Source organism: Rattus norvegicus, chromosome 20 (genome assembly GCF_036323735.1).
Source record: "Rattus norvegicus strain BN/NHsdMcwi chromosome 20, GRCr8, whole genome shotgun sequence".
Lineage (NCBI taxonomy): Eukaryota > Metazoa > Chordata > Mammalia > Rodentia > Muridae > Rattus > Rattus norvegicus.
In genome coordinates this window covers 21,492,878-21,511,985 of record NC_086038.1, presented here as the reverse complement: position 1 = coordinate 21,511,985, position 19,108 = coordinate 21,492,878, and the positions used below count along the sequence as shown (strand labels likewise).

The 19,108-nt window shown below is 46.5% G+C and overlaps 2 protein-coding genes across 2 annotated transcripts in view; one reads left to right on the top strand and one right to left on the bottom strand.

The window, feature by feature from the left end:
* Reep3 (receptor accessory protein 3) overlaps nt 1-19,108 on the bottom strand; it is an 82,444-nt gene that overhangs the window by 63,153 nt on the left and 183 nt on the right. The gene's annotated exons all lie outside the window — the stretch shown is intronic.
* Nucleotides 3,406-19,108, top strand: part of Jmjd1c (jumonji domain containing 1C) — a 177,591-nt gene continuing 161,888 nt past the window's right edge. The window contains exon 1 of the mRNA XM_006256361.5: nt 3,406-19,071. The gene's annotated coding sequence lies outside the window, so the exon portion shown is untranslated. The remainder of the gene's footprint in view (nt 19,072-19,108) is intronic.

Here is a 19,108-nt window from a genome sequence, read left to right as displayed (position 1 = left end):
CCACGCTTTCCTGTCACGTCTCCATGGCTTCTCAGGTTTCTAGGCTTGCACAGTAACACCCCCTCCCCCACTAGCTGGCCCACTGGTTTTGGGAAGGCTTAGTTTCCTTGGCGTTACTTTTCTGGTTCTATCTCCTATACCTCAACAAATCAAGGCTTACAGAGTTACCAATGAAGGTGCCTAAATGTTAGTGGCTTGCTTTTTCCCCTTTCCACTCTCCTCTCTTTTTGGAGACAAGGTCTTACTATATAGCCCCCACCTGTTGTTGCGTCCCTATCCCCGAGGGCTGGGATTAAAGGTCTGTGTAGCACCACTTTCAGCATTAGATGATTTCCTTAAAACTGACATCTAATGCCTAGACTTTTACTTTCTACAGTCATCCAGCCTTTCAAGTGGCAGGTAGATTTGAAACATAGTTGCCACTTAATCCCCAAAGTGTAGCAGTAATCAAAGACCCAGGGGCTCTGGTTCTCTTTGTAAAGACACAGAGAATAGGAACTTACTCAGCTTTATACACCATGGCTACCATTTTAGAAAGGCCCACGTTTCCTGTGTCCCTCTTTTCTTGGCCATTTATTCTCTCTTTTCCTTCCTTCCTTCCTTCCTTCCTTCCTTCCTTCCTTCCTTCCTTCCTCCCTCCCTCCCTCCCTCCCTTCCTTCCTTCTTTGTCCCCTCCCCAGTATATGGTTTCTCCGTGTAACCCTGGCTGTCCTGAAAATCTGTAGCTCAGGCTGGCCTCAAACTCAGAGAGCTACCAGCCTCTGCCTTCTAGAGTGCTAGGATTAAGGTTGTGTGCCTCTACCGCTGGCTTTCCTTGGCTATTTTCAAGCACACACTATTTTTTATGTAAAATAGACCTGTCCAGGTACCTTTATATGTTCTGCATATGAGATATATCTTGCTCTTATTTTTTTTAAAAGGTAATAGCCTTTGTTACATTTTTTTGTGTGTGTGTGCACACATGTGCATACGCACCACAGCGGAAGTCAGGATAACTGCAGGAGTTAGTTTCCTCCTTCCATCTCAGATGGCTAGGCTTGGTGGAAAACACCACCTCCCGGGCTGTTTAACCAACCCTATTTCTTACCTTTGTATACTACTAATATTTTGTCCCATTCGTGTTTCCTTCCCACTCTCTATGATGTCTTTATCACTGACAGAGAAGTATCTAATTTCAGTCTATTTCAACCTATCATTTTCAGCCTTTCCCTTCGAACGCAAGCTGCTGGTCCCGCTTAAGATTGCTTTCCCTAATCTTAAAGTCATAAAAGGTAATTTTTTGATATTTTAGAAAGTTTATTGTTTTATTTTTGTGACCACACTGGAATTGACTGCCTGTGGTCTGAGGTGGAGGCTGGGACCAGAGAGAGAAGGGTGTGTGATACAAGGTATCTTTCCTGGGCTTTCCTTAATGCTTTGTACTCTAAGCTGCCCTTACCCATCTCCTTGCCTGTTCCTTCCCTGATGCCACACTGTCTCCATTCCTATAGACAAACAGGAAGTTTCAGACTGGATCGAGTCATTTCCCCCAGTGGTATAATCTGGTCACACCTGCCATCATCCTACTATAACGGCTTGCTTTTCTGTTGCCAGACTATCTGAGGAGCCTTTGCCTTGCACGTTCCTCACGTTGAGATAAAACTTAGCACCAACTTCTTGACGTCGATTAAGTCCCTATGCTATGAACTCCACTAGTTCCTGCACTCTGAATGTCCATGGCCAAACTGTGAAGCCGCCCCCCTAGCTTCTGTGTGAAAACATAAATCCTGGCTCTGACCACTGACGCCACCTGGGTCCGGTCCGTGTTACCATTCTCTCTACTCGTTCACTAAAGAGCCTCTTGAAGCTCCTCCTTTGTCCACAGCCTAGAGAGATCTTTAAAACACAGGATCTGACCATGCCACTTGCCCCTCTCTTCTCAAACCTGGGTCCCCACGTGATCAGTGCAAATCCCCATGCTTTCAACAATGGCCTCTGTCATGGGTGACACCATCACTCTGCTATAGCCACGTGCAAACCCACAGCTGTCACAGACAGCCATGGGGCTTGCCCTTGGCAGACAGCTTTACTGGGACTCTCTTCCAGCTAAGCTGAGCTCTGGAGCAGCCAAGGCCCCCTCCGCCTGCAAGTCTTTGTTCAAAGTCAGTCTCTCACTTCCTCAGCCACCCTATTTGGAATATGTCATTCCCCGGCTAGACCAAAGGAAAACGCAATGCAAACAGTGTTTTATCTTTTGACAGAAACACATCCGGGAAGAAGTAGCCACAGTAACTACAAACAATTTCAATAGCGAACGTCCACTTCTTTCAGACTGTTGATTCATGTCCTTCTGTTTGCAAAAAAATAAGACCGCTAGAAAAATTAATCTAAGGCACAATAAATACTGCATGATGACAGATGAGAGCCCTTTGCTGACCAGAGATCTGCTGTTTTCTTTTTAATGTGTGGAGAAGAACTATGGAAGTTCAGAGGTCTTGCTTCAACGAATAAATCTCTAACCCAAACTTAAACAAGTGGTGGGGGATCTCAAGGTGTTGGGGTATGTTTTCAGTAGCAGTTTTAGCAAATGCCACTCTTCTTTAAAAATTATTTATTTAATGTATATGCGTACACTGTCGCTGTTTTCAGACACACCAGAAAATGGCATCAGATCCCATTACAGATGGTTGTGAGCCACCATGTGGTTGCTGGGATTTGAACTCAGGACCTCTGTCTGGAAGAGCAGTTGGTGCTCTTAACTGCTGAGCCATCTCTCCAGCCCAGCAAATGCCACTCTTAAAGTTTAGTATATAATAAATACACTGTCTATACTATAGAATATATGCGGTGTACTTGTGAGTCATGAAGGCTTAATAAAACACATAGGGCCCCATTTCCCACATTAAGATCAGCCTATCACCCCTACCTCACTCCCAGCTGCCATGACAGGGTTTCTCTGTGTAGCCCTGGCTGTCCTGGAATTTGCCCTGTAGACCAGGCTGGGAATTTGGAGACCTACCTGCCTCTGCCTCCTAAGTGCTGGTGCCACTGTTGCCAGCTTGAGGAAGATGACTTTTAAGGACAGAGTTCAAAGACTCTGCTTTGGGAAGCTTTTCTTGACCCTTTTAGGTAAGAACTCCTTTCCCCTCGAGACTATATATAACATCTTGTTCCTTCTTGGGTAACAGTTAAGACTTCCTACAGCCAATGATGCTTCTTTGTATGTCTCCTTTCTATAAAGCACCTGGTAATAACACAGCAGGAAAGGGCGCTAAGGGACATAGCTGTTTGTAACTATGGTGGCATATATCGTTACCCACCTGTGGTCTGTGTGACAGAATCTGTCATGTTTAGTGTCATATGTCTCTGATGCATGGTGGGTGCTCATTAAATATTTGCCAAAGGTGGGGAAGGAAGCACTCTTTTTTTTTTTAAAGATTTATTCATTTATTATATATAAGTACACTGTAGCTGTCTTCAGATACACCAGAAGAGGGCATCGGATCTCTTTACAGATGGTTGTGAGCCACCATGTGGTTGCTGGGAATTGAACTCAGGACCTCTGGAAGAGTAGTCGGGTGTTCTTAACTGCTGAGCCATCTCTCCAGCCCAAGGAAGCACTCTTGACTGTAGATGGGATGTTGCCATCTACCCTTGAAACAGACGACGCAATATGTAAATGTGCGTAAGCTGAGATCTGAACGAGAAAGGGCGCTGAAGAAACTGAACGTGCAACTGGACTGTTCCAGAACTTTCTCGGTGAATTTCCAAAGCCATAGGCAACTAACCCACAAACCTAAAGAAACCAGGGATGACTCCCGGGCATCTGGAATCTTAGCGCCAACACACCTAAAAGTGGTCCCGTGTCCCACTATTACAGGTTCCAGATTGATGGCCACCTCTGTTTCTGATTCGTCATTAATTTGAGCAGAGGATCTATATTTCACTTCTTCGGAGGGTCTTTGCCTCATGACAGTTAATTCTCTCCACAGAACATTTCCCTCGTGAGTTCCTAGCCAAAGATTTACCTTTTCCTGCATTTCCTGGATTAGTTTCCATAACAACACATTGGACCACATTTTAAATACCATACAGCTTTTCTTAGATTTTTAGGGGAAGGACGTGTAAGAGAACTTGGACACATTCCAGCAGTTTCTTTTAGGATGGACACACACACACACACACACACGCTCACACGCTCGCACACTCACATACAGAAATAGGACTCGGAATGAGCACCCACTCCTAGTGTGATTTGCTAAAAGTAGCGTCAGGACAGACTACGTGTGCTCCTTTCTGTCACTCAGAAAACTCACGGCTTGCGGACATCCCAAGCACTGGAGACTTTTAAGAGTTGACTTCTTTAAAGGTCTATTTATTTTTAATTGTGTGTATAAAGCTGTATGTGTTGATGGGTGCCAGCATAGATGTATCTCGGAGCTTACAGTCAGTCAGCTGTGAGTCACCATGTGGGTGCTGGGGACCAACCCTGGGTCTTCTGCAAGAGCAGCAAGTGCTCTTAACCACTCCATCACCTTTCCGGACCTGTAAGTTAGTTTTATATGGCGGACACTTTAACTGGCATTAGGAATTTTGAATGCACTCACCTGCAGGTAAGTAAGCACAGGGCTCCGCAGTCAGAACCTTACAAATGGCCCTTTTGGGACGGTATTAATGTCCTTGCAGCAGGCGGTCATGTAGCCGCTGCACAAACACGGGGTTTTACTGTTTGCTAGATCGTGCTCTCAAGCTGGTTGAAGGTGCAATGTCCATTTCCAGGTTCAAATTCATGCTGTAATAAACTCCAGATATTCCATTTGCCACATGCTTTGCTTCTAATACTTTTGCAATAAATTCTGAAAAACCCAAACTTTGTCTGAGAGGGAGCACTTCTTTTTAACCATTTGAAAAATTATGTGTGTGCGCATGCGCATGTGCATGTACTGCTATACGTGTGTGCAGGTCAAAGGTGTCTGTTTTCTCCTTCTACTATGTGAATCCCAGAGATGGGGTTGAACTCAGACCCTCAGGCTTGGTGCTAAGCACAGTCATCTGCTGAGTCATTTCTTTTTTTTTTTTTTGGTTCTTTTTTTCCGGAGCTGGGGACCGATCCCAGGGCCTTGCGCTTCCTAGGTAAGCGCTCTACCACTGAGCTAAATCCCCAGCCCCTGCTGAGTCATTTCGATGGCCCTGGGGGGCTTACTTCTTTACAGGCCACTGACTGCTTCTTGGTAAGTTTCCGAGATCTTTTTTTAAAGGCTCAGATTGCATGTTTTAATATCACTAGATAGCCAAACCAACAGCATTTTTACTTCCATGTTTTAAAATGGTGGTCTTTGGTAGCTCAGTCCCATGACAGTTTCTGACAAAATCCAGCATAAAAGTTTAAAAGTGTGACTGCATGTTCTTTACACAGAGGAGCCCGTGGAAATAGGGACACCCCACCTATCCGAGATCCATTCAATCAGACTCTTTGGGAGTGGAGTTTGGGAAAACACTTTTTTTTTTTAAACAAGCTTCCAATAAGCTATAGTACTTCAGAGCTCCAAGAATGTGCCACCTGCTTTGTGACAGGCTCTCATTAGGTTGCCCAGGCTGGTTTGGAAAGTGAGGGCTCAAGTGAGCCTCTGACTTCAGCCTCCAAAGGGGTGGGTGGGTGTCCCTGCACAGTTCTATTCTGATGAGGCAGGCACTCAGCATCAGTAAGAAAGTGTCTGTGATGCTAAGAAGGGGTTCAGCAGCCACAAGAAAATGGATTTTGCCAGCACTGGGTGGCACAGAGGCAGAGAGGCAGAGGCAGGCGGATCTCTGGCAGTCTGAGGCTAGCCTGGCTAACATCTTACAAGACAGCCAAGATCACAGATTTTGAGACAGAGAGATCCTGTCTCAAAAAACAAACAACAGAAACAACAATAACAACAAAATTGGAACTGAATGTTCTCCTTTAGGAATACTACAACACTGAAAATAACTTAAAGATGTTTTAAGAGGTCAAAGCCACAATTCTACCAGTGGTATTTCTCAAATGAAGTAATGTTAGAACTGCTTTTCTGGCCCCAACCTGTAATTTTAAACCATCTCATCTTACAGGATTTATTTTTAGATAGTGAACAAGGCAATCTTCTCAGACAGGGTCTCATCCAGTTCAGGGAGGCCTGGAACTCCTGATTTCTCCAGCCTCCGACTCTGTAAAGTGTCAGGGGTACCTGGGCCTGTGACCAGGTCCCAGTTCAAGGTTGGAAAAACTCTTGTCTCTTTACCATAAAATTTTAAACTTGGTTCCCTGGATTAAAATGTGAGCAAAACACAGAGACTGAAAAACCACAGAAAAAAGAGAATCCAACCAGTTCTAGAGCGAATCTAGGTCATCCCCAGCCCGCATGGAGGGAATTCTCTCCAAGCTGAAAATGCCACATTTGCAGCGAGAGTTTTCACTTCTGAGGGACTGCAGCGTTACTGGGATGGGGGTGGAGCAGGCCTGGGGGGGGGTGGGGGGTGTAGAGGTGACTTTCCAAATTCCAATCCGATGTCCTAAAATTACAAATCTTTACACGCAGAGCTGCAAATGTACAGGCGGATGCCTCATATCCGGTTCTGGGTCCTCTGCCGCTCTGTGCATGTGTCATTTAGTGACCAAGTGAGCACAGCAGAGAGAATGAACAAGGAACAATGACTAGGCTAACAAGCCAAGTAAATCCTGGCCACCGGAGAGTGACAGATGTCCTAGCTAGGTCGCTCCTACAGTAGTGACCCTGGGGACAGTGCACACCTCTCCACATCATGTTTCCTTTCTTCATACACATGGAGCTCAGGGTGGTGGAGGAATAGGAAGCACCAGGGTTCCTCTCAGTTTCAGAGGCTCTCTTGCCGGAGCTACCCAGAACCCACTGCTAATGCTTCCACTTCTAACCCCGAGGAACTGTTCTAAAACAGATGTGCTCTGTGAGCTCTTTCCTTCCCTCCTCCCCTTGTCTCTTCCTTGACCTGCAGAGATGTGGACTGAACCCAGGACTTCATGCATGCAAGAGACATGGAGGCCTATCTCTAACTCAAGTTAAATTACTTTTAGGGGAGCACTGGGTAGTGTCTCAAGTAACCTGAGACTTTGGACAAGTCAACCACCCAAACAGACAAACAATATCATTAAAACACAAAGCCCAGGGCTGGAGAGATGGCTCAGTGGTTAAGAGCACTGACTGCTCTTCCAGAGGTCCTGAGTTCAAATCCCAGCAACCATGTGGTGGCTCACAACCATCTGCAACGAGGTCCGATGCCCCCTTCTGGTGTGTCTGAATTCAGCTACAGTGTGCTCATGTACATAAGTAAATAAATCATAAAAACACCCACAAAACCCACCGAGCACAGCCATTGAACAAAGAACATTAGTCTGCACTTCAATAGCCACCTTATCTCTTAGGGTTAGCCACATTAATTCACAAGGTTTCAAATACCAAGTTACTTTCCATGTGCTATCAGAGAGATAGATAAGAAAGCAACGTCTGGAGCTGGAGAAAAGGCGCAGTGGCTAAAGCATTTGTAGGAAGCAGTGAGGACTTAAGTGTGGATCCTCAGAGCCTAGATAAAAGCGGGGTGCAGTAGCCCAGACACAGATACAGCAAGAGGAGAGGCAGATACCAAAACATGGGTTAGGCTGGTGTACCCAGAGAACAGCAAGGACCAAAACCCACGGATGTCCTCTACTGTCCTCACCGACGCTGTGGCACGCACATGCCTCCACCCCAATATCTAAAAAGGTTAAAAAGAAAGAGAGAAAACTCTCATCTGACAAGGAGTGGAAATAAGGAAGAGAACATTTAACCAGCTAGCTGTGCATCCCCGTCTAGAACCTCAGAAACCCTTTGGATAAACCTCAAGTTGGACTTTCTTCACTGCACTTACACCAGCTTTGAGGAAAAGGACAAAAGACAGCCTGCCTGGCATCTTCTCAAAGGTTCTGGCCTTCTGTTCCAAGACTCGACTCGTCATGACAGGTGCGGCCCCTTCCCTGCCTCCATCTGTGCCCTGGCGTAGCATAGAACCAGCCCCTATACCAGCAAGAACATATGGGCTGGGACAGGACCAGCCTCTCCTTCCGGTGGTATCTGCCTCCTGCTTGCCTCAGCTCGCCCTGTTAGCTATGGCAGGGAGCAGCACCTAACCCACTCCCAGTGTTAAACACATCTCCGACGTAAGGGCTGACACAGAAGAAAGGATACAGGACACACGGTTTCATGTCGTATAGATGATAAGGCGAATTCCGCCAATCACTGAAACTTAGCAGGATGCCATAACCACCAATTGCTTTACCCCTCTCCACCTTCACGGCTAACTCATATCCTACACGGTGACGGACATCCGCTCAAAACCTGACTGGCCACATATGAGCAATCTAACTATGTGGAGGCAGTTAAAGATGCTGTCGTGTGATACACAGTCCTATCTGGCTTGCTTCATGCACAGCACCATAGTTCTCTGGATACCCCACCCCTACCCCAAAACAGAGAGCCATGTTCATGATTATATTCAGATTTATAGGCAGCTCGACCATTGTGTACATACCAGTACTACACACACACACACACACACACACACACACACACACACACACACACAGTCTTTCACCTATCATTCTCCAGAGGAGGCACACAAACAGTACAGTCAAGATCCTCAACGGGGTTCTACTTTGTATGACGTCATGGAGGACCACACACTGTTTTCATGAGGCTGGCAGTTAATGGTGAACAAGTTTAGAGGTTATAAAATTGTCCTTTACGGGCTGTCAAGTTGACTCAGTGGGTAAACGTGTCTACCTTTGCAAGCAAGCAAGCCTGATGGCCTGCATTTGATCCCTGGTACCCACATAAAAAGCTAGATGTGTCACGGTGGCTCATGGCTAGCTGGAACTCCAGTTCCAGGGGATCCGATACCATCTTCTGGTCTGTATGGGCTCTAGGCATGCACATGGGAAACAGATATACATGCAGGCAAGGCACCCCTAGACATTAGAATAAAGTAAGCAAACTGGATACGGTGTGAATCTGAAATCTACATTAGGACGGGAAATGGAGGCAGGATTGCCTGGCAGTTCCTGAAGCAGCTAGCCTGCAGTCCAGAGTACAGCACGCCAACAATTGAGACCCCTGTCAACAAGGTGAAAGGTGAGAGCACATATACTTGGTCCTTTACACACACCCCATACTATGACTTCAGCACCCCCGTGGGGCATTGGATCCTACCAGGAAACTTGGCAAAGTTGAGTGGGCTCAGAAACCCTGGTACCCACTTGCGGACGGTAGGAGTTTCCGTCCGCCCGACCAGATGGAACACGTGACCACAGCTCCACACGTAAGAAAGTGATCACTGATCACATAGCATAGAACACAGAGCTCTCCACGCTCATGAGGTACCTAGATGAGCCCTGAGCGGTTAGCCGGTGAGCTTCCCTTCCCAGACTATCCTTCCTGCAAAAGGTATTTAATCTCTGGTCGTCCGCCCTGAGGAAGTTACATGCACCCATTTTCCAGGATGAACAATCAGTAAACAGTAGGACAAGCAAGGACTGCCTCTCTCACCAAGAAGCACTGTAGGGGCCATGGAGGAAGCCTTTGTCCTACAGAGCGGCCACCTAAGTCTCCCGCTGGAGGCCGCTCCGCTGAAGGCCCCTCCTGGTCATCCAGCCCCTGAGCTAAGCTGGAGGACCCCTGGTCCCAGTCTCACTGCAGACCCGTGGGCCACCCATGCTCCCAACTCCACACAGTTTGCAGTGGAGACTGGACACTCCAGAGCTTGGGACCCCCTGACTCTTTGGCCTCAGCCTGCCTTGGTTCTCATCCGGGCTGAGGTCCCACTCCCTGCGCAGTGAATCCACGGCATTGGAACTTACTGCAAGCCCCCATGTAAATGTAGTCTGGCATTCTGCAGTTCTTCCGAGTGGAGTTAACGCCACCCCTCCCCCACTCCCCACAGCGGCTAGGTGTTAGGTGGAACCACATACCCCTCCTCCCACAGAATCATATTAAGAGAGCTATTTTGTTAATTTCCCCTTTAATCCAGTCCCTAAGATTGTTCCTGTGCCTCTGTCTGCATCCCTCTGCGTGTCTGAAGGTTGTGGTGTACGGTTAGGTATGCTGGAGACCAAAGCGCGGCTTTAGAGGGTGACCTTATTTGGAGACAGGGTTATTTACAGGGATAATCAGGTTAAAAGGAAATCAACGGAGCAGGCTGCAATCTGGGGTCAGTTTGGACCAGCAGCCATCCACTGCCCATCCGTGTGGAGATGAAGGGAGGGAATCAGAAGATGATAACACCAGAGGCGGCTAGCAAACCACCAGAAAGCAGAGAGGCTCCACAAAGATTCCCCCTCCGACCTCACGACCCGACTTCTTGTTACCTTGATCTCAGACTTCTGAAGTGACCTAGTTTGTAGTTTTCTGATCTGTCAGTGCCAGCAGGCCAGACTTCCCAGAAAGAAATGTGACCTGGTAAGAGGTTAATGAAGCTGTCCATGGCGGAATGACTGATTTGATTTATGTGTGCTAATAATTATTTCCCAAGACTGGCACATCGTTCCTTGAAAACATCAATGCGCATTCTGCACGAGGACGTCTGATCACTTCGTGACATGACATACTGGCTGGTATAAACCTATGGTCAACATCCTCCCTATGACTTGCACATATCTTCTTGCTAGCTTCTCTGTCACGCTGCTGATGCTGGTAACTGGGACGATGCCAACAAAATGGTAACCTATGGCTTCACATTTCTAATCCACGGAAGTCTGAATCAGAACGTGCTTGCTTGGTCCCATAAGCTTGAACACTTGGCACCTAGTTGTTGGAACTGTTTGGGAAGGACCAGGAGGTGTTGCCGTGTTGGAGGAGGTGTGTCTTGGTGCCTTACGAGTAGCCTGCCATCCCTAGTGCACTCTCTGCCTCTTGCTTATGGTTAGAGATGGAAGCTCTCAGCCCCTCCTCCTGCCGGGCCTTTGCTAAGCATCATGGGTACTAACCCTCTGGGACCATAAACCTGATTAAATGCTTTCCTGTATAGACTACTCTGGTTGTGGCCTCTTATCACAGCAATAGGAAAGTAACTAGCACACAATCCTGATATCGTTTTGTCTGCATGGTGCTGGGGATGGGACCCAGGGCGTGAACCTGTCAGGCATTTGCTTGACTGCAGCCGTGGGGGCTCACAACTGTAATCCCAGGGTTCAAGAGGCCGAGGCATGAAAATCTTGAGGTCAAAGCCAGACTGAGCTGCAGAGGAAGACCCTGTCTTAAACAAACACACCCCTCAAAACTAAACAACATACAAAGCACAGAGAGCCCCACCTCCAAGCTGCCTTCCAGACTCATGTAACTTCAAAGCTCTGCTGTGTCACATAGAAACTCAGAAAATATGGTGCGATACTGGGAATATTGTAAGACGATTTCTTGAATAATTCAGGAGTTTTATTACTCTTGAAAGCATCTCTATACGGCATAAAGAGAAAAAAAAAAAGATAGCATGGTTAGTAATTGTGTTTTCCACAGAGCATTCAGAGGACAATTCCGTCCTAGTGGATTTCCTAACATCAATGCAGGAATTCCAATGTCTCCTAGAAGGGTACCCGTACAGCACACAGTAAACAAGCCAGCCAATTTTAGACGGATGTGCTAGGCGGGTGACTATATTTGCTAGATTATTTCTACAGGACTTTCTGTAACAAGGGAACATTCTTTTTTTCCCCTTCTTTCTGAGACAGGGTTTCTCTGTGTAGCCCTGGCTGGCCTCAAGCTCACAGATATCCACCTGCCTCTATCTCCTGAGGGCTGTGACTAAATGTGTGTGCCACCATTGCCTGGCAAAGTGCAACCTTTGCACTGTCCACCAAAGTGGCCACCGAGACTGAGTAATTGGAGTTTGAAATTCACTTAATTAACTCATATCCTAGGACCCACATGTGCCCACACTGGCCATCATGGCTTCCAGGTTTGTTCTTTCTCATAGTTTTCCTTCCTTCCCTTTGATTCCCTTTGCTGTAGCCTGGAGGTTCTCAGTCAATAGCAATTCTGCATCTGAGGTGGCACACGTAGGGCAGCATCTAGAGACGTCTGGGGCTCTTAGAACTAGGGAAATGGGGTATGATGATATTGGTTTTAGTGTGCAGGAACCAAGAGTTCTGCTAAATACCCCACGATGCACAACACTCTCACGATGAAGTACGTAATCTCAAACACCAATAGTATAGAGGGTAAGTAAAGCTGGCATACGGCTGGAGTGTCTGCTCAGCCTGGAGAGCACTTGGCCTCTTACACAGGACTCAGGCTGGGTTTCTAGCATCAACATGGGACAAACTTCTGGGCTCTGTGGGTGCTAGGCACTCACACAGTACACACACACACACACACACACACACACACACACACACACACACACACAATTAAAGTCTAAGAAAACTTAACCTACTAAAAGGAACTTTTAAACTTTAAGCTAGGTGTGGTAGTTTGTTCTTATGATCTCGGTTCAGGAGGCTGAGGCAGGAGGATTGCTGGGAGTGTCAGGGTACATAGTCAGATGGTTACATAGTATAGTACAGTGACACTTTGTGGTCTGCTCCTTAGTTATCTTGATCACTAACCGACAATGCCATCTCGACTGCCACATTTTCCCTGTCTGTGGGACCTGGGTGACCTGGTATCTTCCCTGACTTTCCGTCACAGTGATGTTGCAGAAAACTCCACAGCCAGTTAACGTGGTGCACAAGAAGATTTTTTTATAATGGTTCTGTCAAACAGTCTTGATCATTCATCTTTCATTTACCTGGAAAAAAATATGTGGAAGAGTGTCTAGTACAAATGTGTAATCTAGGATCCAAAAAATAGAGAAAAAGGCTTGTTATTTGCAGGGGACCAGCAGTAACCTTGCCTCAGATGCTTATGCCCATTTTAACGGATTACTAAATATATATATATATATATATATATATATATATATACACATTATTATTTAAAGGTTTATTTATTCATGTATGAGTGCTCTCTTTTCAGACACACCAGAAGAGGACAACAGATCTCATTACAGACGGTTGTGACCCACCGTGTGGCTGTATGGGGAGTTGAACTCAGGACCTCTAGAAGAGCAATCAGTGCTCTTAACCGCTGAGCCATCTCTCCAGCCCCCATGTAAGTTATTATTAAAGCAAGGTTGTTGTAGAAAGTCTGAGGAGATGGTGAACAGCCGTAGCAAGAGCTGCTGATACAGGAGATGCAGACCAAGCCCTGGCTAAAGGACATCACGACTGAAGGGAAAATAGCAGTGTCGGTGGAAGGGGAAGGAAAGTCTAAGTGATAGAGTTTGGGAACATCTTGACAGGAGACAGAGTAGACACAGCGCACACAGCTTACTTATTTAAAAAAAAGTTCATTATTTTATGTGTATGGTGCTTTGACTTTATGCATGTATGGAGACCAAGTGCATGCTTGGTACCGGAGGTCCTAAGAGATGTCAGATCCCCCGAGACTGAAGTTACAGACCTGTGGGTACTGGTAATTGAACCCTAGTCCTCTGTAAGAGCAACAAGTGCTCCAAACCTGTGAGGTGTCTCTCCAGCCCCTCCTCTGAGGTATTCTTATGTGAAAGAGGGAGGGAACTGAAGAGTAGAGGAAAGTATTTAGCTAAATAAAGGAGTGAGAAACAATGACACTTAGGCAAGCTCACAAGGAACGCCAGGCAGATGGATAAAACAGAACATGCTGGAAAGAGGGGACATTGCTCGAGCAGTTTTAGTCTCCAAAGATATGTTTAGGTTGGCCTATGGGCACATCTGTGGGGGCAACATGATTTTTACCTGATGTAAGAAGACCCAGTCCATTGTGGGTGGCACCATTCCCTAGGTCCCGAAAACTTATATGAGAGGAGAAAGCCAGAGGAAAACAAGAAAAGATCACCCCCACCACCAAGTGTGGATGTGAAACTTTAAGTGCTTGCTTTAACTTTCTTGCAGTGATGGACTGTCACCTGGACTCATGAGTCAAAAATACGCTCTTCCTTCCCTCAGTTGCTATTTCTTGGGGGTGCTTGTCACAGCCATAGAAATGAAACCAGAACAAACAGTTGAAGAGAGCAGGAGGAAGTTGTTACTACTACTGCCAGATGCTATAATTATGGCAAAACAAAAATGAAAATGTGTTAATAAGTAAGAAGGAAACAGAGGACTCTTCATAATTCAATTGCATGAGAAGAGAGTAGTTACCAAACATCTGGATGGACGAAAAGTTAAGAAAGAACGGAAATCAACGTGTTTAAGAGCAGGGGTGTAGTTCAGTGGTAGAGCACTTGCCTAGCATGTACAAGGTCCTGCATTTGAGCTGCACTAAAGCCCACATTGCTGAGAACAAACAAAAAACAAATGGGAAATGCTACTAAAAGGTAGGGGAGATGGCTCAGTGGTCTATGCAAGCCTGAGGACCTGTGTTCAGATCCCCCCTGTCGCTCTAGTGCTAGGGAGGAGAAACAGGAGCATGGATCCCAGAGGTTTGCAGGCCAGCCAGCCTAGCCAACTGATGGGCTTCCAGGCTCAGAGGGATCCCGGATCTGAAATAATAAAGTGGAAAGCAACCGAGGAAGACATAGGATGCTGGCCACACGCACATGTACCTGCTCACGTACGTGCACACATCTCTATCCACCGCACACAGCACTAGAACTATGAACTGTCCATGAGAGACGTAAAATCAGATCAAAATATATTTCTTCCCAATATTAAATAGTCTGAGCTTCGTTATTGGGTAAGGGGCTCAGAGAAGACAAAGAAGAAATACACAGTAGTGGATGAAGCACATACAGGCTGTTGAAATAATAAGAGAATTAATCGGCAAATATTAGAGCAGTTATTCAACCTTGATAATAAGATATGAAATACAAAAGAAAAAGAGGCCCATCATACATATTAGGAAACAAAACAACAGTGTACGAATGTCAGGCTGTCTATTTATTTATTTTCGTCTTTCACTGTGTAGCCACGGGTGTCGGGAACTAACTCTGTAGACCAGGCTAACTTTGTACTCAAGAAAGCCTCTACCTCCCAAGTGCTGGGATTAAAGGCACAGGCTACTACTGCCAGGCTGCATCTTGATAAAGTTTTTGTGCTTTGTTGATGAAACAGAACACACGAATAACTTAGGCAAACAAATTTTCAGTTTCAGACCAATGATCATGAAAATATAAAGTTTCATTCAAAAATACTCCTCACATTCGTCTCCCTCTCCCTCAAGGTATGTATGTGAAGGATGCTGTCCGTGGTGGTTTGAATATGCTTGGCCCCAGGAGTTACAGTTTTAGGAGGTGTGACTTTCCTTGTTGGAGTGGGTGTGGCCTTGTTGGAGGAACTGTGCCACTGTGGGGTGGGCTTTTCTGAGACTTCCTTTGTAAAGGCAATTAATTCTGATTCTCTTAACCTTAGACTTAGTCTCAGGCAGACACTTTAGACAAAGGCACAAAGCAGCCACATTTCCCCACACAATTCCACAAAAAGTCTCTAGGTCAGAGGTTCAGTCCATTATCATCAAGGCAGGAAGCAAGGCAGCATCCAGGCAGGCACGGTGGCAGGAGGAGCTGAGAGTTCTACGTCTGGATCTGAAGGCTGCTAGAAGACTGGCTTCTTAGGAGGAGGGTCTCAAAGCCAAGCATTTTCAAAGCACCACAGACGCCCACTGCAGAACCCTACCTGTATTATGGCACTCCTTATAAAGTGTTATGGTATCAAATTCTGTATGCATAACTTTGTTATCTAAACACAGGCTCAGAGGGGGCTAAAGAAACATAAGATAGTCTAAAATTTAGTATGTAGGTATTTGGGGTGGGGAAGTATGTGCTTCTTTGAGCTGTAAGGAGCAACTGTCACCTATAGGATGGTTACTACCCATTAGATGCCGCATGTGGACATTATATATAAGAATGTGTCTTATCTTGTGGGGTGAGTCACTGTCAATAAGTGATAGAATTGATATTTGAAATTAGACAATCTGGTTTGAGGTTTGGTTTGTGTACAATGCTATCACAGATGCTAAGAAAAGTTAGGGAAGGGGGTGGTTCCCTCAATTGGCGAGTAATGCTTTCAGAACGTGAGGTACGGGCAGCGTATATGATTTAGTACTGTAAGATGTGCTTACATTGCCATTCCTTACAAGTTGCTCACCTCGGGGACTGGCTCAGTGGTTAAGAGCACATACATACTTCTGCAGAGGACCCAGGGTCTGGATTCAGTATTCAAATGGCAGCTCACAACCGCTTGTACCTCCTGTTTCACGGGATCTGACACAGCATTCTGACCTCGGGCTTTCTGCAGAAGCATGGTACACATACAAATACCCAGGCATACCCAGGTTCGCGCACGTACACACACACACACACACACACATGTACACACATGTACACACATGGTCCATTAAAAACTGCTAATTTATTGGTCACGTGACATTTAAGTAAGTTTTGTGACAATGAGGAAAGATGAGGAGACTTTGTGCTTTCTGGCCAAGTCTAATCCCTGTGTTCATCTAATCCCTGGGACTCACATGGTGGAAGGAACGTATTGATTCCTACAGGTTGTCCTCTGACCCCTATCCCAAAGACCACCCCAAAACAATAAATAATAATAATAATAATAATAATAATAATAATAATAATAAAAGGCAACTTAAGCTTAGGTGGGCTTGGTGTGTTCAGAGAGGCTACACAGTTATTAAGTGACATCTAAGTCGGAGTCTAAAGCCATCATTCTTTTTTTTTTTTTTTTTTCTTCTTTTTTTCCGGAGCTAGGGACCGAACCCAGGGCCTCGCGCTTGCTAGGCAAGCGCTCTACCACTGAGCTAAATCCCCAACCCCTAAAGCCATCATTCTTGTCCTCAGAGTTATACTTCAAGGTCTGCAGATTCCTCATTCATCTTGGGAGTTCGGGTTTACACAGGGTCCTCTGTCCCTTATGGAACTTCCAAAGGCTCACGCTGAGGAAACCGTCTGATCTTGTTTAGGCCCGGCTGGATGTTTCAGTAGGCCAGGAAGGAGATACATAAATAAATTTTATTTCAGTGGGAAGCGTGTGCCTAGGTCTGTGTAGCTATTAGGACAGCTTTCATGTTTAGAGACAACTCAAGCACAGACAGACAGAAACACACAGATGTTCCCTGACAAATGTGCCGGGCCCGAAGCTCATGACATACATCTCTTGACTCTTGACTAATACATGTTTTAATGACCTTTTTAAAAGTCCCATTTGTAGGCTTCCCCTTCACCCCAGACCTTAAATTCCACAGGATGGCCCAGCAGGAGTGCACCCTTTCCTCAGTGCTGGACTCAGTGTCTCTGGGATTACAAACTCTTCATAAAACCAAGGCAGCTCTTTCTCTTCCTGCTCGTCTGGCTTTCAGCCTGTGACCAACCCCGGGCTCCAATTTACACCAGTCCACCTATCGGGCATTTTTCCTTCTTCCTCCTTGGCAGTCTAGATTGGGTTTATTCTTCAAGGTCTATTTTGAATGTAATCTCTTTTGCCTTCTTTGATGACTCTCCAACCACAGATAATTTCTTCCTTGTCTAACACCAGGTATTACACTAGGTATAACCCTCATAAGACCTGACATTCTGACCTGTACAGTAGATATCTGGGAATGTGGAATGTCTGTCCCATTAAGGTCTCCTACGTGGTACTGACCTTTGCATGGGAGGCTGCACTAGAAACATATTTCCTTTCAACAATAGGAAATAAAATTCTTATGAATGCGAACTCACTCAAGCTGTCCCATAATTTTCCATCATTGCAAATGGTCAAAGAGATCAAAGGACAAAACCAGCTTTTTAGTGGGGGCATTTAGTTTGAGGGGCTACGCAAAAATAGTTGAGGGACTTCTGGTTGGCTAAGAAAGTATGCCTGGATTATGTGGAAACGAGAAGATTGCCCCGGAAAAGGCTAAACATAATTTGAAGGCACCTGTGGTATAACTTTATTTGTTTGTGGTTTTAAGATGAACACAAGAAGTTAGGAGGCTTCAAAGGACATTTTATGAAAGGTCGAGTTTTGAATGCATTGCAAATTAGGTAACCTAGTTCACTTCCAAATGAAATAAAAGTAAGTTAGAAAATTTAGCTCCTTCTCCATAGTGAAATAATAATGATAATAATAATAATACTACCCAAGTAATGTAACTTTCTCCCTACAAATTATAAGCTAATCAGCGAGGCCTGTTAACCTCATATAAACATTTCATTAAGGTACTCAGATGACATTACTGCTACATGAATAATGAATCCCCGTCCCCAGGCTCCACCTAATTTACTGGCCTTTATTTGGTGGCTTTGCTTTAGAGCACACAGGGTAAGGTGGAAGATGGGAAGAGAACCGGTTTAACTTGTATCCAAATACCTTTGCAGATTATAAACAACTCAACTTTTTCCCCCTCTTCGCATCCGCAGCTCTCGTTTGTATCACAATCAATGAATAGATGAGATGACCCGAACAAAAGGGACTAGCACCTGCGCCTTCCGCGTCGCAAACATTTCTTCCCACACAGGGCCCTCCTGGTCAGGGTTTGGCCGACCTTTCTAGAGCAAGCTCCTTCGCGGGTCACCTCGGGACCCCTGAGCACGACTCTGCAGCCTGGGCTCTGACACGGATCTCTCCTCCTCCTCCTCCTACACGTGACCAAGCGGCGTGCGCCGCGGACAGACACCGCAACGCGGTAGACCTGGTGACAAAGGCTCGGGCGCATCCGGAGCCCCGCCGGCCTCCCGCGCTCAGCGTCGGCGGAGCCTGCGCAGGGCGGTGCCGCGCAGCGCGGGCCGCGGGAGCGGGAGCGGGAGCCGCAGCCGGGAGCGCGCCGCGGAGCCGAGCAGAGCCCGCCGCGCGCAGCGCCGGGCAGCGGAGGAGCCGAGGAGCCGAGGAGAGCAGCCGAGGAGCGGAGGGGAGGCCGAGGAGAAGCGGAGCAGAGCCCGCCGCGCGTCGGGGAGCGGCTCCACGGAGCAGAGCCCGCCATCCGCCCGCCAGGCAGTCTGCCCGCCCGCGCTCTGCTGTTCCCAACACCGCCGCCCCGGAGCCCCGCAGCGACTCGGACACGGGTGAGCAGGCCGCGGCCCGTGAGCTCGGCCCCGGCAA